The following is a 12,984-nucleotide window of genomic DNA, read 5'->3' on the forward strand; positions in this document are numbered from 1 at the left end:
GCAGAGACACAGGCAGAGGGAGAAGCAGGCTCCATGCACCGGGAGCCCGATGTGGGGATTCGATCCCGGGTCTCCAGGATCGCGCCCTGGGCCAAAGGCAGGCGCCAAACCGCTGCGCCACCCAGGGATCCCTCCTTAAGGTTTTTCTTAGCCTGTCACCATCCCTTCACCCCTTTCACATAAGAGTATCTGTGATCCTTCTGAGAAGTGATTAACTTCCCCTAACCTTCATCTTCCTTACCACTCAAATCATAGAATTTACTTCCAGCGAATCCCATTGAAGCTCATCTGAAGTTAATGTGACTGCAGCTGTCTTGGTGACTGAAGCACCAATCTGTGGGATTATAAGCTTTGTGTGGTCCTTTATGTTAGATGATACTCCCTTTCTTATCTCTTCCAGAAGTACTAGGTCCTACTCTTCCATCTTCAGGGAGGGTCATCTCACCAGAAGACTCAGATGTTAAGTCCAGGGGTAGTAGCATCGAGGGGAGTAAGTCAGTTCTCTGGACAGAAACCCACAGGTGCCTAAACTTGGAGTCCATCTCTTTGAGTCCCAAGAATGTCTCCCCACCCCTACAGCCATTCTTGGTACCCTTCCTTCACTGGCTTTTATGCCCAGCTGGTGAGAGAGTCCAAAAGAGATGCCAGAGCAGCTGCCTAAAGAGGCCAGAGGGCTTCCTGCCACCGGAGACATGAAATGCTTTTAGTAAGCCAGGAGCCAGAATCAAAACCATATGGTTTGCTTTGCAGTAAAGATCACAGGGCCTGAAAAACTAGAGGAAAGAGGGCCAGCCAGGAGACAAGCGTTTTTGGGGGTAGGGGGAGGAGCTTCCCCTAATCCTGACAGCTCTGTACTCAAAAGTACAGCCCTCCTGCCAAGGGGCCTGCTGTCCTTGGACTTCTGGCCCACTTGGACTCTCCTCAGGCCCAGACTGGTGAAAGAGCAAACAATAAAGGCCGGAAGAATGGGACTACTACTCCTTGAAACATCAGGAGCCTCCTGACCAGATGTCCCTAAAATGGAAACTGTCCCTATTTGTTTGTCTCTAATAAACTAACATATTCCACATCTTAAAAATATTTCAAAAGCAGCCCTTTATCTGCTGGCTTACCATGTGTCTAAACAGATTCAAGTTTTCTAAGAAGGGGTCTTAGATTTTTCCAAGCTGCTCCTGAGAGAGAATCCACAGCATTAAAAAGAAATTCATGCTAATAACCCCTTCTAAAAGGGTAGACTACATGAACCGAGTGTGGCAAGCCTGGATTTGGATCTGCTTGCGACTTTTTTTTTTTTTAAGATTTTATTTATGCATTCATGAGGGACACAGAGAGAGAGAGGCAGAGACATAGGCAGAGGGAGAAGCAGGCTCCTCGTAGGGAGCTCGATGCGGGACTCTATCCCCAGACTCAGGATCACGCCCTGGGCTGAAGGCAGATGCTCAACTGCTGAGCCACCCAAGTGTCCCTGCTTGTGACTTTAAATGCTTTTGTTAGTTCCAGTGGGTTTCTGTCCTTACTGAAATAGGAGCAGGGATTATTTATGGACAAGCTGGGGAGGAGGTGCTGCATGTCTGGAGCTAGGATAGCCAAAAGTGTCTTTTCCTTTGCAGACCAAGACCAACGTACCTGAGAAAAGGTTGAATCCTAATTCTTGCTGTCCTCCCACTACATCCCTGCTCCCCTATCCAACCCACAGCTTCAGTGGCTCCATGCAAAGAGCAGCATTTGTGGGCAAAAGTCTATGTTCACATGTCCCCGTGTGCATGCAGAAGAGTTTGGGGCAGATGCCTTTGCTTTAGGCCCAGAATGACCCATAAATGGGAGGAACATTCCAGGCAGCCCTTTGATATAAGAAAAGGATAGACTCTCAAGTGTCTTAGAATTGATAGCCTGCTCCATAAGCCTCTCCCATAATCTCTTCACCCAGGGCAGATCTGCAATATGCTGGGTCGTGGAAGAAAAAGCAGAAGCAAACAATTAATAAACATTGGATTTTCCTAACTTTCTTCTACAGCTATTTCCTTAGCTGGGAAGGGAAACAAAGAATCTATTAAAGAGAATGGTTCTCCTTCTGGGCTGCTGTTGAAAGTCAGTGTTATGAAGTTCTCTGTGATGAGCAATTTGAGGGTAGGACTTTGTCTTAAACTTCTCAAAGTTGCAAAGTTGACCCCTTCCTTGCCTGCCAGACCTCCTGACTTGCTCCACTGTATTTTAAGGTCAGAGCAGGGAGCAAGCTCCTGAAGCCATTGGGCTCCAAACATGCCCTTGAATGCTAGCCATCAAAGACATGGCTTAGAAACTTCAAACATGCATCCACAGGAGATTTAGAAAAGCTGGAGCCAAGCCTTTGCTCATCTTCTAGCATTATTTCTTATTGCCCTTCAGGGACTATACACAGAACCCAAGGGACTGGCTATTTGGGTGACTTCAGTGAGGGCATTGCTAGCTACGTTCTGGTCAGCCACAAAAATAGGATTAAATTAAATTTCAGACAAGCTTGCAGGAGTATATGAGACACTGCTGGGTTGGCAGGATTCTTTTAAAGCTTTTGACCCATATAAGTTATGTTTTTATTTTCATATGTTTTGTATTTTCTTGTATAGACCCCATCTTATTTAAGCTTCACAATTACACTATGCTTTGGAAAGGGAAAGTATGATAGGTGTTAGATAGGTGAGAAAACCGACACAAAGAGATTATATGACTTGCCCAAATTTACCTACCTCTGTTGCCAGAATCAAGACTAGAACACCAATTTCCTGACTTCTGGTTCAATGTCTTTTCCGTTCCACCTTAAGAGCAAATATCTTCCAAAAAGTTGCGTTTAGACAGGAGTACTTGGCAATCATTGGACTCCTTGGCTGGGTTCCCATTGTAATTATGGGGTCTTCCTTTTTCAAGGCAGAGTTCTCCTTTGCCACAGTGTGCTCCCCTAGGTTCATACGCTGTTCATGTATGCTGAGCCCCACCATCACATTACATACCATTATCTCAGTTCACTCCCCAGTATCTCCATTGAGGATATGATTTACCCACATTACAGATAAATAAGCTGAAGCACAGAGAAAGCAGACAAAGTAGCTTAAAATCCCAAGGCTTGTAAGTGGCAGAGCTGAAACCAGGTCTTCTAACATTTTAGTCCTCTTTCCTCTATACCTTAGGTATCCAGAAACATGAGGCATAACTGGAATCAAACATAGATCTTCTCCTCAAGACATGAGCTTGTTTGTGGACTTTGCCTGCATGAGTCATATTTTAGGGCTGGGACACCACACAATACAGTAGAGAACCTCCAGTTTCTCCAGAAGTAGCAAATACTCCTTCCACTGGGTATCCACACAGAAATATGTGAGCATGCTTATGTGGCATGTACTGCCCACCTCCCCCTGCCAGGGGTTTGGTCACAACTATAGCATGTTGACGGCCTGTTTAAACCAACTTGCAGTAACTTGCAGCATAGTATTATTCCCTGGCAGGCTGAGTCATTGAGCCTCTGCAGACTTTGGAAGAGAGAATCATTAGCTGAAACATTGAAGAGCCAGGGGGTCCCAGAGAAGTATGTAGTAAATTCCATCCAGATGTTGGGATTAGTTTTTTTTTCTTTTTCTTTTTCTTCCCTTTTTTTTTTTTTTTCCTTCTCCAATCACATTGAAAGAGCGAACAAGTTGTTTTCACCTTATCAAGCAAGGTGAGAAGAACATTGTTGCCTTTATACTTGGGTGGGTCTGCACCAAAGAATCAAGAGGGCTAACAATCGGTGTAACTCCGGATGGCATCTGAATGATCAAAGAACACTTTGTACACATGAAGAAATTATACAGATAGGTAAATAATATTGCAAATCCTTCAGCAAAACCCAATTAGAGGTCTCCAAGTCCATTCCAACTTACAGCTTCCATACCACTTACCTCTGGCGTAGGTAGCCTGTTTTGAAATTTTCCTAAGAAATTATGGCTATGCAAATTGGTGCAACAAATAGCTGAATGTGTACATTGCTGTTAGGGAAAGGCAGACCTAGCCATAAGTACTAAATTTTATCTCATGGCCTGGCAGCTTTGTCATACTTTATGGCTAATAACCTGGTCATTAGGAACTCAAAAAGTCCTCTCCAGCAGTCCAGGACCTACTGGGGTTAACTTTTACTGTAGGGCTAGGATGAGGAAAAACAGATCTTCCCAAGCTGCAGCCCCAGTTGATATCTCCTTCACCCCACACCTGAGCTCCTGCTCCCTGGAGGAGAAACTTGAGTAAAGACAGCTGTGGTAGCAAGAAAGGGTTCTTCCTGGCAGTAGCTGCTTCTGACATCAGGGACATGGGCACCAAACTAAAAAGCAGTGCTGAAAGAGGACCAGGAAGTAAATGACACTGGGAAATGGGAAACAGGGATGAAAGGACCTGACTTTCCTCCCTTCAAAAAGGTGTGCTTTGCAAGGTTCACCTTTTCATCTGGACTGGTGAGTCTTAAGAATTTTAGTCCTTAGACTATTTGAACAGAACAAGAGTCTTACCTGTTTAGTAGATTAAATAAATAAGCCAGCAAACAAACAAACAAAAAAAAACATTTTTGAGGTGTTTTTGCTGAATTCCTGTCAATTATTTGTAGCTCCCTTTAAACATGCTTGTTTTGGTGCTTTTAAGTTTTGATTGAAATCCGCAGTGGAAAATATGTTTCAAAGAGGGGGAAAAAAAAAAACACCCAACACACTTCTGCGCTTTGCATTTTGACCCAGCCCACAAAACAATTGGAAGAATCTTTGCAGACCCACCAGAGATCCCTGGATTCACTTGGAGAATCATTGATCTAAAAACAACATTTTGATTTAAGAACCCTTCTTTTGATCTGGAATTATCTGTTATTGACCACAGAGAGCTGCTACTGACGATTCCTGGGACAGGGCCCTGTATAGTGAGAGGTGAGCCCCAGTGTGGGAAGAAGAAATCTCTTTCTCTTTCTCAGCAGATGTTTTGGTATGGTACGATACTATGCTTAGTATATCTGTGGACTCAATTTCTTCTCTTCTCTCTTCCTCCTTCCTTCCTCCTTTTCATCTTCTTCTATTTTTTGTTTTCTTCTGTAGTAAAAATTTTCTCAAGCTGTTGGTGCCTAGATGATTTTGCCTGGCACATTTCACTAATTGGAGTTTCGGAATCATAGTTTCTTATTTGGGTGCAGAATTTTTCTAAATATTTAAGCACCTAAATTATGTAAAAGCACCTGGCCACTGCTCATGCCTTGTAGCCTGGTAGGTGAGATGGTACCAGAGAAGAGAAGGCTTCAGGTCTCTACCCTTCACTGTGCCAGAACTTAGAGCTCTATTGAGATACATGTAGGAAAGAAGAACCTTGATGGAGGGAGCGGCCATGTTGCAATGAGCCGACAATAGGGACAATATGAAAAGCAAGTCCAGGGAGTAATGGAACCATACCCTGGAAGCATGAAGTTAAAATTTTCCCAACCAAGCTGAGCCCTGAGAATGACATAGTCCAAACTGCTCTGAAAATAAAGGAAAAGACTGACTCACATTGAAGGTAAGGAGAGTGTCTGCGTCTCCTCTGCTTAAACCACGGGGATCTCATTAAGGACCGGGACACTAACACCGATGGCTTCACTTTGGGTACAATTCTCAGCAGGAAGGTCTCATGCAAAGGTAATTACCAGGAATGGGGGGCCCTACTATAGCCTTTTGATTTGGTCACTCAAATATCCTGTCAGACAGATGTAGAAAGGAGATTGACCCTTACCTCGAAGTAAATTGTAGGTTGAAGTATTTGGTTTCAGTATGTGTCAGGTTGAGGCTTTGAAAGGCAGACCTGTGGTCCAGGAAACCACATACAGGATTTTATGGCTTTGGAGCTTTGAAAATTCAGCGATATAAGGCAATGTATAACCCAGATTGAGACAATTACTTTTAATTGGCCGTTTTACTGGCGAGTGCAATAACGCCCATTTTGTGTAAGTGGCTCTGGGTTAGAATGTAACCTTTCTGGGGAAAGGGCTGTTTCTGGTTCTTCAAGACCATCTGGAGGAATCTCAAAAGTTAAAATAACAAAACTTGTCATCTCTTGGTTTATACTGTGAATGTTTCTTTCTTCCAAGCACTTCTGCATGTAGGTAAGCATTCTAACCGAAGATGCCATTACAGTCTAACACAGGGAAGCAAAGAAGCCAAGTGTTCAGAGTTGGGCAAAAGAGGTAAAGAACCAGAGCCACACAAGTCAAAAAGAGAGAAAAGCTCTTATAAAAGATAAATAGAAAATGGAAACCAAAAAGACCAGATTTGGGGGGGGGGGAGTGGGGGTGAGAGGAAGGGCCCACAGTGTCATCTTTGATTGAACTAAGAAAGAATGCAATTCAGAGAGGAAAATATACACAAAGAAATAGATTATGATTTGGGAGAAAACTGACTTCAGTTGGATAGGGAAGATTTATTCAGATTTTGGGGAGGAAATTGGAAAGAACTGTAAAGCTAGAGCCTATCCTATTTAAATACCTACGTCGCTGGGTCTGGGGTCCTAAGTAGTCCCTCTAGCCCTTAGAGGTCTATGTGTTGATCATAGAGCAGCTGTCTTGAGGAAAAAGTAGAAAACTGGGGTGTGGCAGAGGGTGGAGAGTTTTATAAGCCCCTCTAATGGCCCCCACAAGGCAGGATTCAGCCATAAATTGCCTGCTATAGCCACCAGTTCTGTCTCCATCTGTTCCCCAAACCCATGCTCACAGATTCTTTTTTATATTCAGGTGTTTTTAAAAAGAATCAGCTTGAAGCAAAAGTACTAAATTCAAAACATTCTAAACCACAACTTGAATCTTGTTTAAAAGATGAAAGAGTAAGAAGTGTAACTCTATTCACTTGTTTAGAAATAGTCGTTGCAGACAGGATCCCAGGCGTTAGGTATTTTACTCTCCCCTTGGTTTATTCTGCTTTCAGGTGCCATCAGGCTTCATTCAATAGTCAGTAATTGGGCTTTTAGAGGGGAGAAAAGTGATTATTTAAAATTGTCTCCTTGTGTTCTACAGCTGCACCATTTGACATTTGCTTCCAGGGCAGTGTACACAGTGATAACTGACTGGATACCTGCTTTAAGTCAATTCAAATAAATTAAGAGGCCATCCCCATCTTTGCCATCTGTAAATTAAGGACACAGAGAAATACTCACTGGACCCTAGTGAAGGCAATCATGGCTTAGAGCCTAGACTCAGAGTGGCCAGGTGGCCTGGCTCACAGGAGTGGCAGGTCCTGGTTCACAAAGCTCAGGATCAGAAAGTAAGGACCAGTTTCTGGTACTGCATGTACCCCTGACTGACTGTGAGGCTTTAATCTAGTCATTGACCTCGGGGCTACCATCCTTCTGTGCATCCAATGAGAAAATGAAGACTAGCTTCCCCTACTTGCAAGGATGCTTATGGATAAGATGACAACCAAAAGTATCTGCCTTAGCTGAGGTAGAGAGAACTGGATCAGAGAAAGTACATTGTAGTAGCTGATTTTATCACTTCATTGCTTAATTTTTTTAAATCCTCATCTTCCCCTTCCCTGGGCTCCTGAATGGTCTGGAAATATTTTGTTTTCTTTTAACTGAAGTTTTCATTGAAAATTTTTCTATTTTTATTGAACAAAAAAATCTTCACCATGTAAATACACCCAGAAAACCAGAACCTAGATACAGAAATAGGACATGCAGTACCTAGGTGGCTCAGTTGGTTCCTCTTCTGACTCTTGATTTTGGCTCAGGTTGTGATCTCGAATCATGAGACTCAGCCTCTATGTTGGGTTGGTATTCTGGGCTCAGCACTCAGTAGGGAGTCTGCTTCACTCCCTCTGCCCTTCCCCCAGAGCATGTGCATGTATGCACACCCTCTCCCTCTCTCTAAGATAGATGGATAAATCTTTTAAAAAAGAAAATAGGGGGATCCCTGGGTGGCTCAGCGGTTTGGCGCCTGCCTTTGGCCCAGGGCACAATCCTGGAGTCCTGGGATCGAGCCCTGCGTCGGGCTCCCGGCATGGAGCCTGCTTCTCCCTCCTCCTGTGTCTCTGCCTCTCTCTCTCTCTCTGTCTATCATAAATAAATAAATAAATCTTAAAAAAAAAAAAAAAAAAGAAAATAGAAATAGGACATTATCAGCACCCAAGATCTGCTTAAGCCCCTTTAAGTCTCTTCCTTTCGAAGGATAACCATTAATCAACTTCCAACACTGTGATTAAGTTTTGCTTTGGGGATGCTTTATATATGTGTGTATGTACTTTATGTACTTTTTTAATGTGTGACTTCTTTTGCTTACTATTGGTTTGTAAGATTTATGTTATTTTATGTTGCCAAAATTTGTTTATTCTCGTTGTGTAGTATTTCATGAATTAATATGCCATAGTATGTTTATCCATTCCCTTATTGGTGGATGGTTAGATTTCCAGTTGAAGACTATTATGAACAGTGCTACCAGGAACATTCTTGAACAGTTTTTTGATGAATATATGAGTACATTTCTATTGAGTTATCTAGAAGTGGAATTGCTGAGTCGCAGAACATATGTCAGATACTGCCAGTTTTCCAAAGTCATTTTCCAAAGTCCAAAATAATTTTACACCCCCACCAGCCATATCTGAGACTTGTTTCTTTTCTATATCCTCATAAACACTTGTTATTGTCTCTCTTTTACATTTAGCCATTTTAGTGGGCATATTGTGGAATACTTTTGTTTTTAATTTTAGTCTTCTTTAAAGAATGTATTTCTTTAAAGATTTTATTTATTATTTGAAAGAGCACAAGTGGGGGTGGGAGCAGAGGGAGAGGGAGAAGCAGACTCCCCACTGAGCAGGATGCCTGATATAGGGCTCCACCTCAGGAGCCTGAGATCATGACCTGAACCGAAAGCAGACTCTTAACTAAGTCACCCAGGTGCCCCTTTTTAAATTTTCTTGATGACTAACAAAGTTGAACATCTTTTAATATATTTATTGGCCATTTGGATATCTCATTTTATGAAATATTCGTCTTGAGCCTGTTTCTTCTGTTCGATTGTCTGACATTTTTATTGATCTATAAGAGTTCTTTAAATATAGATATTGGGACGCCTGGGTGGCTCAGTGGTTTGAGCATCTGCCTTCTGCTCAGGGCGGGGATGGAGTCCTGCATCAGGCTCCCTGCGAGGAGCCTGCTTCTCCCTCTGTCTGTGCCTCTGCCTCTCTCTCTCTCTCTCTCTCTCTCTCGAATAAATAAATAAAATCTTAAAAATATATGTATTATAGATACTTGTGTACATATTGCAAATATCATTTCCCATAATGCTGTCAAATTATATTGAGGCTTGAGGCAAAAGGAAACATCAGAAATACTGATACTTTGTTTAAATTTTTTATATTTTCTTCATCGTGAGAGTTTTTTGCATTAATTATGATTTTTAAAAATATTGCATTAACATCTCATTTGTCTTGATTACTTATTTTCGGGTACCCCCCTTAAAAATTTGTGTCTAGGCCAAGTACTTCACTTGCCTCACCCTACTCTTGGCTCTTATCCCATTCTGTGTCTTGTATTTTCACTCTCTTTATAGTGTTATTTGTTGAAAAGGAGTTCCTAATTTTAATGAGGTCCAATTTTTCAAGCTTTTCTTTTATAGTTAACATTTTTTTTAATTCTGTTTAGGACATTTTTTTCTTACCTAAATTTTAAAGATATTGTCTTATGACTTCTAGACAGTGTTGTCCAATAGAACATTCTGCAATGATGGAACTGTTTTGTAGCTGTGCTGTCCAATATGGTAGCTACTAGCCACACATGGCTTTTGAGCACTTGAAATGTGGCTAGTATGTCTGATGCACTGAATTTTAAATTTTATTCACTTTTAATTAAATTAATTAATTGTAGCTAGAGGCAATATAGTCTGACAGTGCTGTCTACATGGAATCAATTTGGGGGTATGGCTTAATGTCAGATTTCTACTTTATAGATATCCAATTGACTCAGTATCATGTACTGAAAAGACTGTTAATTCCTCACTTTCATAATTAACCATTTGTTTATATGTAGATCTGGTTCTGGAATGTCCATTTTTTTCTGTTTGTCTGTTAGTCTGTCTTTGTGCCAATTCCATACTGTGACAATTATTATACATGATAGAATAATTTCTTTTCTGGTGCTCCCCAAGATTGTATTGACTATTCTTAAACTTTTGCATTTCCACATAAATTTTAGGATAGATTTTCAAATTCCACCAAAAAAAAGGTCCTCCTGCGATTTTTATTGGGATTGTATCATATCTATATATCAATATGGGAATCTTATATAGTATATAGCCCTCCATTCACTGAAATCTTATTAAGATTTTTTTATAATGTTTCATAGTTTCCTTGTAGAGGTCCAGTATATCATCCATTGGATTTATTCCTTATTATTTTATATTATGGTTATATAAGTGGCATATTTAATGTCTAGTTTTTTTGTTTTATTAAGTTTTTAATTTTAATTCCAGTATAGTTAACATACAGTGTTATATTTGTTCCAGGTGTACATGTAGTGATTCAACAATTCTGGATATGATGAAGTGTCCATCATAAGTGTACTCTAATCCCCATAACCTGATTTCACCCAACCTCTCCACCTCCACCTTCCCTCTGGTAACCATCAGTTTGTTCTGTATAATGAAGAGTCTGATTCTTGGTTTCTCTCTCTGTGTGTCTCTTTTCTTCTTTGCTTGTTTGTTTTGTTTCATAAATTCCACATATGAGTGAAATCATATGGTATTTTTCTCTCACTGACTTATTTTGCTTAGCATTATGTTCTACCTCCCTACAGATTGTTGCAAATGGCAAGATTTTATTTTTTATGGCTGAATTATATTCCATTGTATATATACCACATCTTCTTTATCCATTCTTCCATTGATGGACACTTGGGCTGCTTCCATAATTTGGCTATTGCAAATAATACTGCAAAAAAATTAGAGGCTCATGTATCCCACTGAATTAGTGTTTTTGTATTTTTTGGGTAAATACCCAGTAGTGTGATTACTAAATCATAGGATAGTTTTATTTTTAACTTTTTTGAGGAACCTCCGTACTGTTTTCCAGAGTGACTGCTGCAGTTTGTATTTAGACCAACAGTGCACAAGGGTTCCTTTTTCCCCACATCCTTTCCAACATGTGCTATTTCTTGTGTTTTCTATTTTAGCCATTCTGACTGGTAGAGGTGATATCTCATTATAGTTGGATTTCTCTGATGATGAGCATCTTTTCATGTGTCTTTTGGCCATCTCTAGATCTTCTTTGTAGAAATCTCTATTCATGTCTCCTGCCTATTTTTTAGTTGGATTATTTGTGTTTTGAATTTTATAAGTTACATATTTTGGATACTAATTCTTTATTGGATATGTCATTTGCAAATATATTCACCCATTCCATAGGTTGTCTTTTAGTTTTGCTGATGTTTCCTTTACAGTGCAGCAGCTTTTAATTTTGATGAAGTCCCAATAGTTTATTTTTCCTTTTATTTCCCTATGCCTCAGGAGACATATTATGAAAAATATTGCTATGGCCAATGCCAGAGAAATTATTGCCTGTGCTTTCTTCTAGGACTTTTATGGCTTCAGGTCTTACATTTAGATCCTTAGTCCGTTTTGAGTTTATTTTTGTGTATGCTGTAAGAAAGTGGTCCACTTTCATTCTTTTGCATATAGCTGTCTAATTTTCCTAATACCATATGTTGAAGAGAGTTTTTCCCATTGCATATTTTTGCCTCCTTTGTCAAAGATTAGTTGGCCATATTAATTGTGGGTTTATTTACATGTTCTCTATTCTGTTCCATTGATCAGTGTGTCTATTTTTGTGCTAGGACCATACTGTTTTGATTACTATACTTTTGTAATATAACTTAAAGTCTGGAATTATGATACCTTCAGTTTAGTTTTTCTCTCTCTTGCTTTGACTATTTGGGGACTCTTGTGATTCCATATAAATTTTAGGATTGTTTGTTCTAGTTCTGTGAAAAATCCTGTTGGTATTTTGGTAGGAATTGCATTAAGTCTGTAATTTGCTTTCAGTAGTATAGACATTTTAACAATATTTGTTCTTCCCATCCATGAGCATGGAATGTCTTTCCATTTGTGTTGTCTTCAATTTCTTTCATCAATGTTTTAGTTTTTTTGTTTTTTGTTTTTTAAGATTTTATTTATTTATCCATGAGAGACAGACAGAGAGAGAGGCAGAGACACAGGCAGGGGGAGAAGCAGGCTCCACGCAGGGAGCCAGATGTGGGACTCGATCCCGGGACTCCAGGATCACACCCTGGGCCGAAGGCAGGAGCCAAACTGCTGAGCCACCTAGGCATCCCAACAGGACACACTCTAAAATGAGTAAACTACTCTCCCTCCCTTATGTCCCAGGTGTTTTGCACACTACTGCTTTACACAGTATACTATATTCCCTGGGTTGTTGTCATTCCCTGGGTTGTTGTCATGTGGTTTCTTTAAAGGGGAGTATTCAGCTTCCTATCACCCTCCAGACTTCCAGAAGCAGCCACTGATTTTAAAATTCCAGGTTTTAAGTCCCACTGATTGTAAGACCTTATGAAATTTGGCCCATCACTTTCAGAGCCAAATGTTATGGGGACTTGTCTTCTCTGTGTGGGTGCTCTGGTGTGATAGTCTTTTTCTCCCTTCTCCATGTACAAGGCCCACCCCCACACACACCTGTAGTTTTCTTTTTAAAAGATTTTATTTATTTCAAGCAGAGACACAGGCAAAGGGAGAAGCAGGATCTCTACAGGGAGCCTGATGTGGGACTCGATCCCAGGACCCCGAGATCATGAGCCAAAGGTAGACGTTGAACCACTGAGCCACCCAGGTGCCCCTCTGTAGTTTTCTTGTAGTGTCTTTGTCTGGTTTTGCTATCAAGGTAATACTGGCCTCATAGTTAGGAGGCCAGTATTCAATTTTTCTCTTCAATTTTTTGGAAAAGTTTGAGAAGGATTGGTAGTCTCCAATGTTTGGTAGAT

General features: G+C 40.7%; 1 protein-coding gene across 3 annotated transcripts in view; it reads left to right on the forward strand.

Annotated features, from left to right (window-relative positions):
• The first annotated feature begins 4,194 nt into the window (after positions 1–4,194).
• The window catches only part of ASIP (agouti signaling protein), a 39,661-nt gene continuing 30,871 nt past the window's right edge, over positions 4,195–12,984 (forward strand). The window contains exon 1 of one of the 3 annotated variants that reach the window (XM_072800667.1): positions 4,195–4,454. The gene's annotated coding sequence lies outside the window, so the exon portion shown is untranslated. Of the gene's footprint in view, positions 4,455–4,704; positions 4,914–5,226; positions 5,530–12,984 lie in introns of those variants that run through there. The other 2 variants (XM_072800665.1, XM_072800666.1) reach the window with 2 other exon arrangements.

The sequence above is a fragment of the Canis lupus genome, chromosome 26 (genome assembly GCF_048164855.1).
Source record: "Canis lupus baileyi chromosome 26, mCanLup2.hap1, whole genome shotgun sequence".
NCBI classification, from domain to species: domain Eukaryota; kingdom Metazoa; phylum Chordata; class Mammalia; order Carnivora; family Canidae; genus Canis; species Canis lupus.